General features: G+C 39.8%; 1 long non-coding RNA gene across 1 annotated transcript in view; it reads right to left on the reverse strand.

Annotated features, from left to right (window-relative positions):
- Positions 1–6068: 6068 nt before the first annotated feature.
- Positions 6069–21461, reverse strand: part of LOC144319317 (uncharacterized) — a 52205-nt gene continuing 36812 nt past the window's right edge. The window contains exon 4 of the long non-coding RNA XR_013385183.1: positions 6069–11941. This is a non-coding gene — a long non-coding RNA (uncharacterized LOC144319317). The remainder of the gene's footprint in view (positions 11942–21461) is intronic.

Below are 21461 nucleotides of genomic sequence, written 5' to 3' on the forward strand. Positions count from 1 at the left end.
TTAATTGGACTTTTACCATTTAATTTGGATTTTTACTAGGAGTGTAATTGCAGACTCTTAAGATGACACTAGTTTTATTTAAATTAATAAATTATTGTACTGAACAGGATGACTAAAAGTACACTAATGAATTTAATCCATGAATAGCTTTCCCTAAGCACTACATTACCACTATCACCACCACCACCACCACCACCATGAGCTCTCCATCATCCCTAGTTTTTTTCTTCCAACTAAAGCTTGCAGCAGTGGTCATAATTATGTGTTGAAAATTCCTAATTTGGGTAATCTTGTTAATGCACAGCTACACAAATGCAGCCAATACCACAGAGTACGTGTGCCTATCTAAGAATACAAAAACCAAACAACTGAGTATATAGGTACATATTTATATTTTCATTCTCCAGAACTGAAAAATAAGAAAAGAGGGAAAGGCCAAGGAGAGTTCCAAAAATAAAAAAGGGATCAGGAAGGGAAAAAGGTGAAAAAGTACTGATACATTTTCCACTTACTCTAATTAAATCTAATCACAGCTGACAACTAACTATTGTGTTGTGGGTTTGTAAAGTCAGCTCAAAGACTCCTTTCCTGATTAAATCAAGTACAAGCAGTACAAAAGTCACTAATGATAAAGCAAGCCCCATTAGACTGTTAAAATATAACAAGGATCTTCTTTCACAAATCAGTGTATTTCTATTTAGTCAGAGCCTACCACTCTGAAAATACGTCAGTAATCATTCTTCTGTCTTTCTTGATCTTTTGCTACTTTCTCCAGGGCCTGCAGTCAACTGTGGAGGTGGAACAATGAGGTCTTTCATGTGAAAGAAAAAAAGAAAGCTCCCTGTGTGCAATGCTCTCTCTCCTTTTCTGTGTCCTGTGAACATACTAAAAGAAACAAAAGGGAAGGATCAACACTCTTTCCAGTGGTCAAAAGATATTTTGGAAATAAAGGAAGAAATCCTTGAGAATGGCTTTGTGTCTGTCTGTCTTCCAGTTGACTGTCACTGATGGTATGTGTGAAAGCTTTTCAGTGTCAGAAATCCAAGTCCAGAGAAGAAAAGTGAAACACAGACTTGGGTTTTCTCCTGAAAAGCAGTGAATGACATTTGCTAAGACGACCGAGAGCCCTCGACATTATAGAGGGGAAAAATGCTGGCATCAATGAGATTTTGAATGCTTAGGCAGACAAACATAGACAACCTCCCAAACTTGATCTTACTTATTGCTTTTACAAAATAATTTTATAAGAGGTGCAGTGAGATCCTGGAACTTACATTTAACTTCAGGGTCAGGAGAGAAGCCAAGTAAAATAGAGGGACCTTTGAAAGATTAGAGCTTACAATGAGTTAAGATCTCAGCTGTTCCATGTTCTTCAGAGGAAAGTAAAACCAAAGCCAGACTATGTAGAAGGAGAGCTAGTGTGACCCAAATATCTAATCTCTATGTTGCCTCTAGTGCATAAACTACTCAACAGGCAAAGGACTCAGGAGTCCTTATCTCTGTCACTTTTTAAAAGTACATTACCCTCACTAAATATTTTAGTTTGTTGGGTCTTGCTTTAACATAGTGTTCAAAATTTTAAAATAGTATTCCTTTGTACAACTAAAGAGGTCTAGTGGAATTTTTTCATCATTAACTCATTTTATCCTCACTTCAGCAAGGGTTGGTATTGTGCCCATTATTGATCAGCCAGGAGAAGTGGTATCAATTTGGTTTTGTAAATGGAAAGTCAGAGCAATGGGGAAGCTGAGAGGACTAAGCAAGACTCTGATAGTTTGGAGGTGGTAGTACAGCTAGGACTAAAACCCAGTTCTCAGAGTGTCCAGCATCATGTTAACACATGAATAAATTATATTGAAATAATGTAGAAAGCTACGTTTTATAAGAGGCGGTTTTAAATCAATGTAAGTCATCATAACCCAAAGCAAAAGCAGTTGTCTAAGGATGTTCAACCACATAATCAATATTCAGCCAAGTGTGTTTGGAATGGAAGACAAATGCTGCATGAACGAGTATTCATTGATAAAGAATTATTTACATCTTCATCAATTTTAACTGAGGACTATATTGAGAAAGCAAGGACCTCTGATGAATTCCATTCCCCCAACACTTTAAGTGTTAAAAGCTAATACCAGTTTTAATATTGTTGATTTACAAGCCATAATAAATTTGTTGGACTGCTCTTCCCTGGAGGCTTGTTTAGATGTGACACCAAAGGAACTAATCATAAAGATTCTCTTTGTTCTGAAACTAGTTGGGAAAGCAGAAAGTCACTACAAAGATAAATACATTTGAAGCATGGTGTATATTTTTAGTATTAGAGTTCAATCAACTAAAGAGCACAAGACAATGGAGATTTTCCAGGTTGTATATATTTTAATTTTGCTAATATCTATCAAGTAGTTAGTATCCAGAATGCACCATATCAAGGGGAGAGAAAGTTATCAACTGGATTTCGGAAAAGATGTACAGTGAATTGAACACAAGAATCTAACTTTTCTCTCACTAGAAACCCCTGTAAAATCAAGTAAAGAAAGGGATAGATAGATAGATGATAGATAGATAGATAGATAGATAGATAGATAGATAGATAGATAGTTTTTAAAGGTATATATCCAAGGATAAATGGAGATGATACAACAGCACAATTTTAGAAAGTCAGGAAAGCAGACAGATGAGTGTTAACCATAGGGCCATGTAGGCCCAAGAAGGCCAAAACTAACCAGCAATGAGAAAAGCTAAAAACTGACCCAATCTCCATTTCAAAAAACATAAGTCTCAGAGATTAGCAGCATCAGATACCTCTGGACGTGGGCATTAAGGGGAAGTAAATAAAGAGCCAAAAGAAGAAAGATTGGTTGGAGGCTGTAATGAATCAATATATATCTGTCTCTAGATTCTTTTGGCTATTCCATGGATCTGAGCTATTCTCCTTGCCCACCAACAAGAAGATCAGAAAGGTTAAAACAGAGTCTCTGCTCTGGAGAAAGCCAAGCATAATTGAGGATGTGAGTGGTATTGTGAAAATGCACAGATTAAATGAATAACTACCTGGCTACCAGCTTGCTAGATGATAGGCCTTACACTTCAGGGAGAATATTGGATGATACTTCTCTACATATCAACCAAGTGGAAAGATTTAACATGAGTTTCATGGGTTCCTCCAACAAGAGTCCAGACAAATTACAGGGAAACTAAGTATTCACAGGACCCACTCATGCCCTCAGAGATTCCAGAGATTCCAATCAGGAAATCAGATTCCCCCACTCTGAATCAGGAGCAGTCAAGCAAAGATTACCAGAAATCAGAGGAAAAAAAAATAGTATGGAACACAGAAATGAAAATGAACAGAATGAAAGCCTTGCAGAAAACATGCCAAGTGAAGAGAATTTCAAAAAAGTCTCATTTATGTCCCCAGAGAGGATTTTCATAGATGCAGACTGCTACCAGCTAACTAGCAACAATGAAAAAAGAATAAGATGATATAAAAAAGAATTCTGGGGCACCTAGGTGGCTCAGTCAGTTGAATGACTCCTGATTTCAGCTCAGGTCATGATCTTGTAAGTCATGAGATTGAGAGTGAGCTTAGCATTGGGTTCTGCACTCAGCGGGGAGTCTGCTTGAAATTCTCTCCCTCTTCCCCTCCCCCAATTCATGTGAACTGTGGATGCATCTCTATGCACATGCTGTCTCTTAAATAAATAAATAGTAAATAACAATTCTGAGGGCAAAAAGAACTTCTGGAAAATAAAATTTGATAGCAGTGGGGAAAAAGTCAATAGAAGTTTTGAAAAGAACTGATAAGGAAATCTTCAAGAACATTTTGAGGCCAAGAGGTCCCAGAATGAATGCAGAATGTGACAGAACAATCTAACTGTATTCTAAATATATAGAAACAATCTCATCCAAGGGAAATAAGGAGCAAAGATGCTGACCTTAGTAGCACTGCAAACAAATGGAGTCTGTAAGACTAAAGGCAAAAGGAACTACACATAGCACTGAACACTAGTTGATAAAATTGTTTCCCTTAGGGTGCCCGCTAACAATCATGATACTGTGATACATATATACTGGAACTGAACAACCCGGTAGGTGGATGGGGGATTTGAGGAGCCAGTTTTCTCACTGTTGGAGTGGGAATTTACAGAAAAATGAAGGAAAGAGGCTAGAATGATCCACCTGGTAATGGATTAGAGTTGGAGACATCAGCATGAACTCATGTTTGGGTTAATATACATGCAGATGTTACTTATAGAAATATTTATAGATGCATGTATATATAGGAGTTGGTATACACACATTTTCTTGCTATGCCAGCTAAGAGAGCCAAAAGCAATAATATTCCAGTAGCAACACACAGATTTTGGTTCCCAATACCATTCTCCAGTAAAAGGAACCGGGTATCCTCAGAGAAATGTCTAATTCTAGGGTTGGGATGAGAAATATACAAAGTAAACCAGAAACATCTTACAGTGATGGAAAGTAAGGAAATGCTCAAAAATAATAAACACATATATATACACATATGTACAATATTGGAGGTAAACAAAGGAGTCAACCAAAACCTCTGAATAGCCAAAGCCAGAACAATCTGAGCAATAAAATAAAAAAGTATTTGATTCTAGCCCAAAGTATAAAATAAGTATTCGAGTTCATACTGTTATAAATAAATAACTGAATAAATAAATAAGAGAGAAGAGAATCTCCGATGCAGAAAAATTCCAAATAATTTATGTAGCTACTCTACCCTCAATGAGATGGAGCATAACTCCAATTAAGTGTGAGCTGTGCATACTGACACCTTTTGAAAGAGTACAGTATGGAGAAGGAATAAAATAGTAACTTTACAGTACATAAACATAAGAAATACTATCTCAGATGAACAAAGTTAACACTAAAAGTGATGTCATGTTAATAGTATATACCCTTGATATGATGTCATGAAAGTGGCACTTTAGTTCTGTGCCTCTTCCCAGAAACCCATAACCCCAATCTAATCATGAGAAAAACATCAGACAAATCCCAGCTGAGGGACATTCTACAAAATACTTGATAAGTACTCTTCAACACTGTTGAGAACATCAAAAACAAGAAAAGTTTAAGAAGCTTTCCCAGCCAAGAGGACCCTAAGGAGACATGACTGCTAAATAGAATGTGATATCCAGATGGGATCCTAAAACAGAAAAATGACATCAGATAAAGAAAGACCAAGGAGATCTGAAAAAAAAATATGGACTTAACTTATTATGAATATACCAATATAACTTCATTAATTATAATAAAGGTGCCATATTAACATACAATGTTTAATAGGGGAAACGACGTGCAGAGCCCATGTACTTTTTATATAATATTTTTAATTTTTCCATTAATCTAAAATTATTTTAAAATTAAAAGTCTATTAAAGTATTTTTCAAATTGCAAGATTAAGTAATAAACTATTTCAAAAAATAGAAAAAAATACAGAGATAGGAAACATGAGAGAAAAATAATAAGAGCCCTGAGAAGTTCTAGACATAATGTCCAGTGTTCAACAAATGGTGTTTCAGAAAGAGGGAAGAGAAAATAGAGTTAATAATTATCAAACTGAAAATAGAAGAAAATTTTCCAGTACCAGTGAGACTTCAGATTGAAAAGGCCCATTATGTATGTAGTATACTATATGGAGGGAAATAAAACTTAGATTCATTTACATAATTTTAAAATATCAGAACATGAAAGTTAAAAGGTAAGATTCTACAAGCTTCCATGAAGAGATAGATAAATAAAATAGGTTACTTATAATGAAAAGATAATTTGATTGATAACAATTTCACTGAACACTAGAAAAAAAAATCCTCAAGTAAAATTTTTAATCCTAGAATTTTTAACCTAACCAAACTACTAATAAATGTAAGAGCAACTTAGAAAGTTTATCTCACATGTACCCTTTCTTAGATATTAACTTCTGGGTATGTTCTATAAAATGAATTAATCAACCAAAAAGGACGAAGTCAGTAGATCTTGGACAGGGTAGATTCAACATTGGGAAGTAATGAATGAAAATCTTGGGACAACAGGTTTGCAGCCATTCTAAATAGCAACTAGCCCATGTTGGAACAGGAGGATTCCAGGAGGAAATATTCAAGAAAAGAGAAATCCATGTATTGGTAAAAAGCAGACAGTGAAAGTAAAAGAAAGGCAGTTAGAAACCCTAGGAAAAGCAAAAAAATCTAAACAAGAAAGCAAATATATTTAAATAGACCATGAACAATATTCACATAATTGTCACAATGCGAGCACTATTTACTGGCATTTATCCTTTAAAATCGATCAACAAAGCACAGAGACTTAATTACAATCCCAAAAGAGAAAGCAAATGTTATCAACCTTAATCATATAAAAGATATGGGTGACAACAGTTAGAAAGTTAAAGGAGTGAGGAGAGCTAAAGAGAAGAGTATGTATGATAATGGCCCAATCTTTCAGAGCAGAAAATTAAGAGATGGTACATACAATGGATAGAAAAAAAGTAAAATATTTATTTACTCATTAAACTTACGAAGTTAACCAATAGAGGAATTAAAAAGAGGCACAATTGTTTGGGAAGCAGAGATGGGATGGTAATGTAAGTACACTAAATCTTTTCCCTTTATATAGGAACACAAATAATCTTTAAAACTTACAAATCAGGAAATAACAGTATAAACATACTTTCAGACAAATTGAGATGATACCAAAATAATTAAAATCCAAAACTGTTAAGAATCAGATACACTTTTCTCTAGGGGATGAGACTCAGGGTAGGGAGGCATAAGGCTGTTGTTCTTTGGTATTATTTGAGATTTTTAGCCAGCAAGTGCAAACATTACTCTAATAAAGATAAGAGTTCTTATTAATGACTAAGATGTCATTCCTGCTGTGAGGATTCCGGTACAGAAAACTGGTAACTAAAATGTAAGGGAAAGAGGGAATAACAAAAGGAGAGGATGGAGAGAGGTGACAAAATATTTATTGAGGGTCTACCTTGTGCCTGTCCATTCTGCTGGATTATTTACATTATCTTATTTCAACCTTCTGCCTTTCCAGTGACTTCCCCTTTTTTCCTCTGAACGATGGAGGCTTGAAAAGGTAGGCAATTTATTCAAGATCACAGAGCTTCATGCGTGAGAGCCCGGAATCAAACCCAGGTCTATCAAAGTCTAAACAGATGTACTTTCTCTTTTAGGAGGCGGTCACCTAAAGGCAAGGGATGTTTGGATATCAGTAAGATTTCTAAGATAAAAGCTGCCTTCCTGCCAGAGGAAGTTATAGCCAAGGGCAGGCAAGTTAACCCACAGATCTAGGATACAGCAGGACAAGGCAGGCTCCAGCCCCTGGGTGAGGCCTTCTCCAGAGAAGCAGACTGCTGAGAGCCTCTTTCTGATGTCCGTGTCCTATCTCACACATTCAAAACTTTTAATATCTGGAGAGATGAATGATTCATCTGAACCCATCCCAGGAGTCGTGAAATGTTTCCCTTTGTTGGAGCTAGACACAAGATCAACTAGGAAGAGAGATGGCATCCTGCAGATCCCTACCACAGCCAACCCTTCCGTCTCCCCATTCTACTGCCCTGCCTCCCACGTAGGAGACTTGGGGCAAGGCTAATTTGGTCACATTATTTCTCAGTGGGACCCTCCCTCAGAAATCTTTTTAGGCATTTTTGGCCATTGCATTATTCTTTTCGTTGAAACATTCTGTTAAAACTTCTCATCACCTCCTGAAACTCTCAATCCCCTTTCCTCTTTCTCCTCCTCTCCTCTTTTTGCCCTCTCTTTTCTCTTCCTCCTCCTCCTTCTTTCTCTTCCTCTTCTTCTTCCTCTTTTCTCTCTCTCTCTTTCTCTCTCTCTCACACACAGCTGGTAATCATGCCTACTATTTCTCCAGGAAACACAGACCACTGCTCTCATAAATCCAACCAACACTCACCCATTCTTCCTTTCCTCCCATGTCAGAAGCCTACCCCTCCTCTCAGGCAAAGCTAACGCCTCTACTTTCACTTCTTGTCCTGTTTTTCTGGAATCTGTGTCATCTCTCTCAATCTCTGTTTTCTACTCCTCCTTCTCCAAGAGCACCTTTCCCTTACCTGAAAACATAGCTAAGCTTCCCCCACCAACCTTCCTTTCTTCCCAGTGGCATTCCTTCCTCCACAGACATTTGTGGAGCACCTACCAGGAACCCAACACTGCACCAGTGAAGAATACTTTCGGGCATGAGGCAGGCCTGGCTCCACAGAGCTTACAATCTAGTGGAGGAGGAGATGATAAGTGAACGGTAAATATAACATTACAAATTTCCTAGGAAGGAAACAAATAGGGTGCAGTGAGAGAAAATAAATGGGGGGTGGAGTGCCCATCAAGTCAGGGTACCCAGGAAAGGGCTCTTCTATCACTTCCATGACTGGACTTCAGGCTATCACCTTTAGCCTGGCTTCTAAGGAACCCTTAAACAAGTTCCCTGCTTACAAATTCCACCTTTTGGTTCTTTTCAGATGTTGCTACTGTAGTTGAGTTTCTAAAGCAGATCAAATCTTGTCGGTCCTCTACTGAAGCCTGCAGTGGTTTCTCAATACCTGTAAGCCCTGATGCTTGACCCCAACGTTTAAAAATGCCTGAGTGGTTAAGAAGAGTCTGTGAGATCATGATATAAACAGACCAGTGCTGTGAGGAACGCTTTGTACTGACTTCCCTCTCCAGAGCTCCCGTGGCCTCATTCGTTTTGCCAATCTCTGTTTTAGTTGTTCTGTTGGAGCAGCCATCCAATGGAAAGCTAGAGCAGTGGCATTCTCCTTCATAATCCCTGAGAGCTCCTAAGAAGAGGTTGGGCTATGGAATCTGCAAAGGGGAGAAGGAAGTGACTAAGACTTTGGAAAAAGGAAGGGTGACCCAGAGCAAAGAAAGAGGGCCTAGGAGATGAGCAGCAGGAAAGAGTTGTTAGGGTGGGCTCCGGGACAGACACAGTACAGCCGCCTCTCTTAGCCTCCTACTTCAGGCTATGGCAGGAGACCAGGTTTTAGCGTTCTTCCTTAAACTTCTATTTGGAAAACTAGTCCATTAAAACAAAATAAAACTAAATTTGTTGAATTTCTCATTTGGGCAAGTGAGTTTCTGGGAATTGGCCATTGCGTGGATTTGCTTCAAGAGTCTAGGGGAATTTGACAGTCGGCTTGTCTGACTGATTCTGCCACAGGGAAGTGAGTTATGTGGGTCAAGTTTAATGCCATGGGCAGAGGAGCTTCTACCCTGCTTCCTTTTTAGTGTTCGGGAAGATATTGTGTCATCGGTTGCTTCGGCATCAGCGTGTGGATAGCAGAGGGTGGGCCTAAATTTAGCTCTCCCAAGCTGCCCCAGAAAGGGAGTATGGAACTCAGTTGAAGGCTTGACTGGGAGCTTGTTGGCAGCTCTCTTGATGAAGCAGATGAGGTAACCAGCCAGTGGTGGACCAGAGCTGGCTCACTGGGCAGAGAGCTCACTGTTGCATTGTCAGAAATTTCAAATCAGTTGCTGAACACAGAAGTTATTAAAAATTAAATTGTTCGACCTTACAATTAAATAGGTCCTATTAAACATAAAGGTAATGCAATATTCAAAACGATCACTCCATAGTTATTTTGCTGCATCTTACTATTATCTTGCTCTTGAGATTATTTACTATTTACTATTACTATTGTATCTGTATGGCAGGTCTCTCCCCAACTCCGCATTCGTCGACATCATCTTAGTAGCTTGATATGCCAAGGTATTTAAACTATAGAAGTCTGCAAATACTACCACTCAGGGCCCCTCCCACCCAAGACTAACTGCTAATTGTTTTTGCAACACACCATTGCCTGTGGTCCACACCGCAGGGTAGACTGCCTGCAAGAGAAACTAGAGCAGTCCCGCCGGACCTGTGCATTGCCAAGAAGGCAGGACCAAGTCAACAAGAACGGAGATGGTCCATGAGTTACACCAGCTACAGGCTTTAGACTCAGACACCAGCAGAACACCCTGGAGTAGCACCAGTCCGCCTCAGTGATCCCCATGCAGGAAGCAGCCCAGACCAGCCATGACGTGGCAGAGATCAGCAAGCATCCAGAGGACACCAAAGACCCCCAACCGCCCTCTGCCACCATGGGATCACCTAAGTTTCACCTTCAGATGCCATCTTGGAAAGAAAGAGGGGAAAAAGCAGAAATCTGAAAAACTGAGCACTTTATCCAACAGAGACAAAGAATTTACCTAAAGGAATGCTTTTCTTTATAGAATTGAAGGAAATTCATCTGGTGGGACTGAAATTGTCCTTAGCCCCTAGGCTGGCCAACTTGGGCAGAGGTGATGGAGGGAGGGTGCTCTTTGGTGAAGACAGACCAGTTAGAGAGGAAAGGAGCTATGCTTTGTTGTTTTTGTACGTGTAAGAACAATGTATGTGAATTCATCCTTGCTGCCATGGTGATATTGAGCTTTTATTAAGCAGTAAGTACACTTGGTATCATCCATATGCAGATGAAGAAATGAAGGCTCAGAAATGAAGGCTCATGTAACTTACACAGCATCACACAGCTAGGACACAGAAGGAGACAGGCCTTGAAAGCAAGGTTGGTATGGCTACAGAGATTGAGTCCTTCTGTCCTACTGTCTGTCATCAGCCCTTGCTCTGGCCCTTCTGTCTGTGTACATACTGCCTCATGACTGGGGCAGACCAGGGAGGGGGGCTTCCTCATGGGAAAGCATCTGGAATAGACAGCCTGGAAACCAAGGCAAGTCAGGAAAGTTATTACTTGAGCAGCGGACCATCAAGACTTTGGGGCCTAGGATAAGAAATGAAACATTATTGGAAAGGAAATTGAGGTCTGGAGGTGAGTGCACCCATCATGAGGAAGGTAAGTGGGCTACAGAGCTGGCAGCTACCAGAGCTGGGGAGCAAGTAATGATGAAGGTATGGAGCAGAGAGCCCGGGTGGAGCCAAATCCAGAAACACTGACCAATCAGTCCGTTCATGCAGGCCCAGCTCATCTGGCTGCCAGAGCAGTGGCCGCCTCATGCAAGAGCCAAACCCAGCATGCAACCAGCTTTTCTCCAAAGTGTGATGATTACTCATGCACTCCCTCCCACTGCCCTGCATGCCCCAGGAGTGCTTTCTCCAGCCGCCTCTTATTTGTTTTGAAAAGTGAGTATTTTTATTAGTCTATCAAAGTAATTCATGCAGATAATTTTAGAAATGGACATAATACAGAAGGGCTTATAAGAACAAGCAGCCGTCACCTGGCCCACCCCCTCCCCCTTCCAAGTTCCAATTCTCCACACTTTGCACTCGACCTCTGTAAACTTCCAGATGCCTCATGCCCTCCCCTAGCTCTCATGGAACAGCACAAGCTGGAACCTGTCCCAAGATTCCTCCCCTGGTTTTATTATCTCAGCAAGAGTGGGAGGAGCCAAACATAAAGGCCCCGAGATATAGAGCTTTGGGGAAAACAAATAGACGGAGGTCCAGAGCAGGCGCAGAAGGGAAGGGAGGGGACCTCCCAGGCCTCTTTTGTCTCACTGATTTCCATGGGCGGATGGATGGTTTCTCCCCATTGTCTGGTGCATATTGTGTATTTTTTTCAGCTCCAGGGAATGAGTCAGCATCTCCCTCCTCCTTTACTTCCCATCCACTTCTACAGCAGCTCTCTAGAACAACCTCACTGACTCCCTTTAACATGAAGAACTTCAAACACCAGTTGAATCCAAAGGCACATTTTTGCATCCTGGGAGAAGTTTGTTCTGGGGCCTGGTGCTGTAAAAACTTAAGAATTCCTTTGTCTGCTGTCCTTAAGGACATCATCCGCGCATTCACTCATTCACCAGACATTTGCTAAGCATCCGCTCTGGGTCAGGAACGCGTGCAGCACGATGGACACAGTTTCGTGTGAACTCTGTACCCTCATCTTGCTGTGAACCTAGAGGGAAAGACAGATGAGGAGTGGTGAGAGGGCTCATGAAAACAAGGTGTATGGAAGCATCTGGAAAGACACTGCCCTGCTGACTGAGAAGTTGGGGACAGCTTTCCAGATAGGGGAATCTGAAGTGAGATTTAAAGGCCAAATCTGAGTTACAGGATCTGCAGAAGGCATTGAGAGCCTATAGGGATGCTGAGTGTGGTTGGAGCAATCTTCCTGTGATCAGGACCCAAAATAGCTTATGGATATTCAGAATATCTGAACAAGGTCTGGTTCCTGGATCAAGAGCCTAAATCCTGATTTTTAGACAATGGCACCTGCTCCCAAATTTGGGAATGTTCAGATTTTGCCTGTTACAAACCAGTTCCCCAGTTCACACCCACGTCTCCCCTCAGCTGCATAAGCAACCCTGTAACAGCAGCCAGCCCTCTCTTGGTTCTTCGGGTCTCCTTGGACTTCTGGTTCAGTTTCCTGCTTCTGGAGGCTCATATCCAATATTTGTCGTTCAGATGCTTCCTTTCTTAGCACTCTAAGGCCCTGGGAGAGGAAGTAAAGGGCTTCTAAGCTGCATTCCCACTGTTGCAAGAAAAATATATGAAGGACGAAGCATGTAGGACTCTAGGACACATGGAAGTCCCCCAGAATTCCAGCCAGTCTCCCCCTGAAATTCCACTTTGGTATTTCATCCCTTTGTCTAAATACTTTGGTAGCTATTAAGCTGAGACTCATCCCAGAAGAATAATATTTGACGTATATCAGTTCCAAACTTTTTTATTTTGATGGAAAAGGGACATCATAACACAGGACAATAGAAAAGTGTACATCATTGAAGAGAGGAAACCATTCCAGTCTGAAAGGCTGAAAGATTGAAATGTCACAACTTTACCCAGGATTAGACCTGCCTTTCAAGAGAGAGAAGAGAAAAGAGATGGGAATAGAAGCAGGGGAAAGAGGAGATCACAAAGGCAATGGAAGGAAGGAGCTAAAGGGAAGAGCAGGAATCTGAGCAGGAAGAGAGAGAAATAACATGACACAACCAGGACCACATAAACCAGGACAATTTTTATGGGAAATGTATATTAAAATAAGTACTGAAAGGGGAGAAAGAAGACAAGAGAACAAAGTATGGGTCATACCACACTTGGTCCATAGAGAATCATTTTGGCTTTGGCTGGTTTAAAATAAAGACCAGCCAAAGACCAATCAAATGCACCATTTTCTGCTGTCTCCCACACACACCTCTCAGCCAACCCACAGCCTAAGCACGGCCACTCCAGGAGAGGACAGACTTGTAACTTCCTGAACTTGTTACATGGAGGACAGTTGAGTCCTATTCCTTGTCACAGATAAAATTAAGTCCCCTTTTCAATTTTTGCAAATTCCTTCCGAATCCTTTTGAAATTACTCCTCCACCCCCCACCCCGCCTCATTTTCTCAAGGGAAACAGTCAACTGAACAGGAAGTCCAACTGTTCTTCATGTGGAACAGAAAAGGATATGGTAACTCTGAGAAAAGAAATCATTGCAGAATTAACTCACAGTGTGAAAAATTCTATATGCAAACACATGCGTTCACATGCACACACACACACACACACACACACATTCACACACACATCACCTCTGGGAACCTTGATCTTGAAAACAGTATTTCATTATCTATCCACTAAAAAGACAAATCCCGGGTGCCTGCATGGTTCAGTCAGTTAAGTCGTTGGCTCTTGATTTGAGTTTAGGTCATGATCTCAGGGTCCTAAGACTGAGCCCTGAGTCAGGCTCCACACTCAGAGGTGAGTCTGCTTGAGGTTCTCTCTCTCCCTCTCTCCCCCCTCCCCACTACTCATGCTTGCAGCCATGCTCTCTCGCTCTCTCTCAAAATAAACAAACAAATCTTTAAAGAAAAATGACAAATCCAGTTTTAGGCTAGATGAGGATACAAATTTTCAAAATATCTGTTGGGTACACATTGATGGCCCTTCTCTGCAGATCTCATCAATATAGTGCCCAACAGGGAATTGTAGCTTAGTATTATAGAGATCAACCCACTGGTGAGGAAAAGGTCTGTTCAGATTGTTCACCCAGCATTCAGAAGTTAATCTTTCCAATTCACAAAAAGTGTCAGGGGGGAATGTTCTAGCCATGTGTTTCTCCTGACAAAAATAGAGAAGAAAATAATGCTGTGCCCCAGGAGTTTAGAATAAAGCTGATAAGAACACATTCAGGAATTTTTGAAACACCACTAGGGAGTACTTACAGATTTAATTGTAGGTAGTAAATTTGGAAAGCCATGTTGCCCTGAAACCATTATTTATTTTTCTCTGTAAGCTTTGGAAAGCATTGATTTGGAAATATGGATTTATTTGCCCATAGAGTCTTTTGGAAAACATGTTCTGGTTCTTTTCATGGTCCCAGCCTATCTTTCTGGCTTTATATGGGAGTTAATTTCTTTTTAGCATTATATTCATTTCCTCATCTATAGTATATACAAGGTTCAACTACATCTCTCCAGAGTTTTGTAAATATTCCTACCGAGGCTTTCTGGAGAAGGAAGAACTTTAACTCCTTCCAGAGAAGGCTGATTAGTAAGAAGGACTATGGATCAGTTTAGCAAGAAATAGGTGTTTTCCTTAGACCAAAAGGGAACTAGTTTAACAACAACATGTTAAGGTGTGCATTGAAGAGAACTCTTTTGAGAGATACAATGCCTAACAAATTCTGACACTGACTACTAAGGAATACTTATTGCAGGAGATGTTAAAAAAATTATATTACCATTTTTAAAAATTATTTAAATAGTAAAAAGCTTATAATGATAAAAGTCATAAACTGCACTAGGAAAAAAAGCCACACTGAAGCCATTTCTATCAGAGAAATTTATTGCAAAAATACATAAGAATGGAGGCTCCAATGAGAAATCACTCATTAGCTACATGGCCAGTCCAGGTCCTAGCTCTTCTGATTCTGGTATGTGACTGGCTTCCAGGAGCTTAGGAGGAGTAACTCAATGTGCCAGACTACAAACCAAATGTAAATGCTTCATCTTCTTTTGTTCAATTAACAAAACATTTTTAATTTCCCCAGAAGGAATATGGGTGAATTTTCTAGCACTTGATATGAAGTGACCTTGTTAGTTAGAGAACAGGCAAATATGTCTCCATGTAACAAACCACTTTCCTCCTTGTACAGACTCCTTAGTTAAATTCACTGTCACCTGGAACTGTGGCCTTGATTAAGACACAATGCTTTATCAGTTATATCGGATTCTACAGGAGAGAAATGATTAGAGTCATCTTTCTTTAAAGGTTACTTTGCCATCATAATTGAAAAAGAAAAAAGTAGCAAAAAGGAAAGATATATGCAACACAAGTATAAAGTATTAATGTCCTTAATGTAAAAAGTGCTCTAATAAAAATGCAACTGGAAAAATGGTTTTGGGGGGAGGGGGGGGTCTACCCAGCATGTGAATGCCTGTCTAATGCAGACAAGTATTAATGGTATATAAGCTACCACTTTTTACTAAGAAGCCAGAGCGACCAAAGAATACTCCCTTATCCTACTGGTCACTATAGTTCAGGCATGTGGACCTAAGCTCAATCGATCAGGTGCTTGCTTGTACCAGGGACTCTGAATCTTGAGAATGATGCAAAGACAAGGAGGCAAATGGAGAATTTATTCACAGTAGTATCAAGAGTCCCAAGGTAGTGACATTGAGTTGTACAGATTTCAATAACAGCATATTAACTATCCTGTCCTATGGCATTAGATTTATTGCATTCTACTGCCTGGCTCTCCTTTACCAAGCCTGGTTCTCCAACTTTCTTACTGATCCTCCAAGGTCCTCCATATCCTTCCAGCAAAATCCATTCCTATCTAGGCTAACCAGAGTTAACTATTTTTTTTTAAGTTTTATTTATTTAAGTAATCTTTATACCAAATGTGGGGCTCAGACTCACGACCCCAAAATCAAGAGTTGCACACTCCTTGGACTGAGCTGGCCAGGCACCCCAAACCAGAATTGACTTTTGCAGCTTGCAGCTAAAGATCCCTGACAGAGGAAATGAATAGACAGTTCCCAAGTGAAGCAACATATTGGGAAATTAACATAGAGAAAGATATTCAACTTCACTAATGATCAAGGAATAGTAAATAAAGAACAAAATACACCTTTTCACTGGATTAGCAGTGATTAAAAGAATTGTTGGCAAAGGTGTAGAGAAACAAGCCATTTAATAAACCATTAATATGAACGAGCTTATATGTTGATGCAACTTTTCCAGAAGGCATACTGGAAATGTGCACCAATATTTAAGTATGTATACTCTTTGATCAGCAATTTCACAAATAGTAATTTACCTTAAAGAGATAATTAATTGGCCCATGGCACAGCATTAAATGTTTTCATGACTGCAATGTTTACAATTGGAAAATGGAAACAATCTAACCATTCATCCACAGACAAATTGTTAAATTATGATCAATCTTTTTAAAAGAATATTATTTAGCAGTTAAAAAGTCCAGGTTATATCTATATTTACTGAGAAATATCTTCAAAGCTTTTATGGAAGTGAAGAAAGTTTTCGGAGGCATAAATATTGTGTAATTTCATTTTTTAAAAGTATTTTTCGGCCTAATATGATAGGTAGAATTAGAATTCTAAGAAGTGCCCCAGGACCTCTGCCCTGGCTCTTATACCTGTGATCATGTTACATTACGTGGAAAAAGGGATTTCACTGATGTAATTAAGATTACTTATCAGTTGACTTTGAACTATTCGAAAGGAGATTATCCAGTTGGGCCTGACCTAATCACATGAATTCTTGAATAATACAGCTAATGGCAGAAGGAGAACTCCAAAAATCAAAACTCAGGATGGACTTACTGGCTTAAAGATAGAGGAGACCACATGGAAAGGACCTGATGTCACCTCTAAAAGCTGAGAATGACCCCCAGCCAATGGCTAACAAGGAAACTAGGACCTCAGTCTTACAGTCTTATAACTTCAAGGAAATAAATCATGCCAACAATCCAAAAGAGCTTGGAAGTGGATTTTTCCCTAAAACCTCCAGATAAGATATATATATATATATATATATATATATATATATATATATATATATATCCCCAAGGCTCATGCATCATAGCAGAGTGAGACCCTGAACAATTGGCTCTAATAACATAATCTATACATTATTGAAGTTATTGTTGCCTCTGGACAATGAGATTTTTGAGGGGTGACATTTAGTTTACTTTTTAAACCAATCATTCGTGCTTGTTTTTTCTTCACAAGTATAATCAGAGGAAAATATTTTAATATATGGACAACATAGAACCATGTGATGACCTGGAAGCCACTTGCCTCTCTCTATAGACTTCTCCTGCAGCCTACACAAGAGGAGTTCCTTCCCACTCCAACATGAGAGAAAGTAAGGTTTTCGGTCACTGTCGTTTTGTCTTTTGTTTGTTTTTCTCTAACCCACAACCAGAAAGAATTTCAAGTGTAGAAGAGGACAGGTCTTAGAAGCAAGAAAACTGGGTTCAAATGCAATATTGGCAATCACTATGTCTTTCTAGATGTGTTTCCTCATTTGGGAAAGAAGATACAATAATACCTTATGGAAGGCTGTTGCAAAGATAACCATAACAATGCCTGTGAAAAATATAGCATCATACCAGATGGATAATAAGAGCCAACATATATGGAGTGTTTAGAATTACTCAGCACCTGCCTGGGTGGCTCAGTCAGTTAACTGTCCAACTCTTGGTTTCAGCTCAGGTCATGATCCCATGCCATGGGTCATAGGATCCAGCCCCACATAGGGCCCCATACTCAGTGGGGAGTCTGCTTGAGATTCTTTCTCTCTCTCTCCCTCTCCCTCCACCCCTCCTTCTATTCACGTGTTCTTTCTCTCTCTCTAAAAGAAAGAAGAAAAAGAAGGAAGGAAGGAAGGAAGGAAGGAAGGAAGGAAGGAAGGAAGGAAAGAAGGAAGGAAGGAAGGAGAAGGAAGAAAGAAAGAAAGAAAGAAAGAAAGAAAGAAAGAAAGAAAGAAAGAAAGAAAGAAAGAAAGAAGAAAGAGAAAGAAAGAAAGAAGAAAGAAAGAAAGAAAGAAAGAAAGAAAGAAAGAAAGAAAGAAAGAAAGAAAGAAAGAATTTGCCAACACCATTCTGTGTGCTTTACATGCCTGCTACTGAATCAGAAGCCAAGTTTTAACAGGATCCCCAGGTGACTTGTGTGCATATTCAAGTTTGAAAACTACAGCTCTGTTATTTAATGTTCACATTCATCCTAGGAAGAAGATGCCACATCATTCCCGCTTTACAGACAGGATAAAGTGCCCAAGGTTAGTGAGACACAACCTGATTCCAGACCATCCAGATCCAGAGCTCACAAGCTTAACCATTCTACTGTACTGCCTCTCACACCAAGGGTCTCACCAAAGAAGCTGAATTTCATTGTTAATAACAGAGCCCTTCCTGTTGCCCTCAGCACTGCAGTCTCTGTGTAGAGAGGGCCTGGACCTCATCTCCCAGTTGCAAAGAAGAAAATGAAAGAAAATAACATTTTTAAGCCCTTGCAGTGCTGAGCCAAAATAGATTTAGAACAAGTCCTTGTAATTTCTTCGTCTTTCTGTTTTTCTCTTACCATTTATTATTACCAAATGTAGTCTCCCATGTTAGCATTGGGCTAAATATCTACATCCACAGTGCTTTTCTTCTTACCAAAAGGTCCCACCCAGAGGGAGACAGTTACTGTTGATGGGAACTCCATGCTCAGTGAAATGCACCTCATATTTGGTACATATTCAGTTTGTAAGTAAAGTCAAAGGTGGATAAGATGTATTTAATTTTAACTGCGGACCCAAGGTAGTGATATTTTAAATCTTTGGTTGTTAATGATACCTAACACTTGAATGTCATCTCACATATTGGTTTTTGTATGGACTAAGTACCACAATCCTGACAACCCTAACTACAGATATATTCTGGTCTTACAGATAGGAAAGTGAGGCATCGTTAGTAGGTGAGAGAATTGAGGCCTGAACTTGTGCTTGGGGCACATCCAAATCCAACATGTGTATTGCCATAAAACAGTTACCTTTAATCATTGTCTGTTAAAGTCCAGTCCCAATAATATAACCAATTGGCAGAAGACCGGCATGAATCGCCGAATTCTGAACTTCAATTCTGTTTAAAGAAGCATGGGTTTATTTTAAGTAATATGAGAATAATATGCCCTATGGTCGAGGCTTAACTATTTTCCCTACTGTTATTTTTATATTATTAATTTGCATGCCTCTTTTGTAGATTATGCAGCAAAATGGCATTCATAAAAGCAGCTGGCACACGGGAGAAATGGGATAGGACCTATTTTAAAAGAAACACAAACACTTTAGCCCCAGCGTTTGTCCAATCCATCAAAAATTCTATTTCTCAAATTAAATACAATGAAATCCTTTTAGACATTGTTTCAGAGGTCAAAACAAAACAAAACAAACAAAACAAAACCTTGTGTGTGCTAAATGGGCTAATAGGGCTCTGCTGCATTTGGCTGCCTGTGACTATGTCCCCTTTTTGTCAGTGCATGATAGCAGCAGAGATACAAATTAGTGACATTAACGATGAGGATCTACCATATTCTTTATTCCTTTTGTTAATACCAATATCTTTTCAGATCTATAGGAAAAAAAAATTATTTGCCCCCAAATGGTAACGTCTCTTATCATCATATGCTGTCTCAGTGCTTTCTTGAGCACACAGGGACTTGAGTCTCAGGTGTGCACTTTAGCACTCAATATAGCTTTACTTTGTTTTGTTTTTAAGATTTCACTTATTTATTTGAAAGAGAAAGAGCAGGAGCAGGGGAGGGGCAGAGGAAGAAGCAGACTCCCCGCTGAGCATGGAGCCTATGTTGTGGGGCTCTGATGTGGGGCTTGATCCTAGGACCCTGGGATCATGACCTGAGCAGAAGTGAGATGCTTAACCAACTGAGCCTACCTAGGCACCCCTCAATATAGTTTTTTAAGCAAGTTTCATCCCTATGATGGAGACTCGAGCAGAAAATATTTTCTTTCCACACAAAAATTTCTCAAATTGGAATTTCTAAAGATTCCAAACTCTCTTTCTCAGAAGTAAAAAGAAGTCTAGCATTGAAGGTTGAATACTGCATAATATGTACATAGAAATAATGAGGTTAAGGATCTTTCTGTGTCTTGTTGTGCAGGCTGTCATCCTGCTGGGAGGCATGGGTGTGCCTCACCTTAGGGAGGAGCAAAGCCTAATGAATGTCCCCTTCTCTGTTGTGAAAGGCATGCCATACTTCTTCCACATTGCCAGGGTGGTGCCCCTCCTTTTGCCAACTGGGCATACATGAGAATAGCTATTTCTGAAAGGCCTCTCCAGGATAATGGCTCTCTGTTGCTATGTGGACATGGGAGGAGCACACCCTTCTTTTTCTAGTGGATGGAGAGTAGGTTGCAAAAAGAGAAAATCCCACATATGAGCACACCCTTCTTTTTCTCGTGGATGGAGAGTAGGTTGCAAAAAGAGAAAATCCATGTGCTCTAGTAAGTGCTGTCCATGACAGCTGTTCTTCTCTGCATGCTAATTTCAAAGGTTGCTGATCATCACATAAGGCATGTTCTTATTTACCCATCTCAGTAAGTTCAGCATAGAAAAATTGGGGAGGAAGAACACCGACCAGTATAGAGAAGAATCATAAGAACAAACAAACTACCAAGGGCTCACTCTGGACCAGGCTTTATAAATGCTAATAATAGTAATAATAATAATAATAATAATAGTGACTAGCATCTGTTATGCACATATCATGCACTAGTCACTGTGATGAGTGCTTTCTGAGTATGAACTTTTTTAACTATCACAAGAGAGAGGCTAAGAAGCATGCTCCACATCATACCACCCATCAGTAGCAAGGGGTGGGACTTGAATCCAGACAGGTGGTTCCAGAGCCTGTGCTCATAACCCCTCTAACATTGTCTCATGGAATCCTTACGACATGCCCCACGATTGTTATAACCCCATTATAATCCTCATTAAAAAAAAAAAAAAGACAGACTATATCTTAGAAAGGTAAAGTGTCTTCTTTAGGATTACTGAACTGGTAAATGTGATGACCTGGGACTTAATGACAGGCCCAAATGACACCAAGTTTCAGTTCATTAACCACTTGACAGTTTCATCAGAGAGCTTAAAAATTAAAATGTTAGACTCTATGGCCACATTTGGTGATCTGTGCATCGTGGTTAGAGGCAGAATGTCACAGGGAGGAAAGCTCTCTGGACGTCATTGCCAGTAGTCAGAAAAGTCTAGTGATGACAACTCGTTGTCTTCTATGCAAAAGCTTCACCACTAGGCTTCTTAGAGAGCTAGCAAACAGGTGATCAGAAGAAGAGCTTGCCATTTAGAACCAATGTCTGGCATCTAGTAAACACTGTCATTTATTCCAGATATCTAGTGTTCTCAGCCTTTATCAGAAATCTTTGCAGAGTGTGGGCAGGGAGACA

Source organism: Canis aureus, chromosome 1, assembly GCF_053574225.1.
Source record: "Canis aureus isolate CA01 chromosome 1, VMU_Caureus_v.1.0, whole genome shotgun sequence".
NCBI classification, from domain to species: Eukaryota; Metazoa; Chordata; class Mammalia; order Carnivora; family Canidae; genus Canis; species Canis aureus.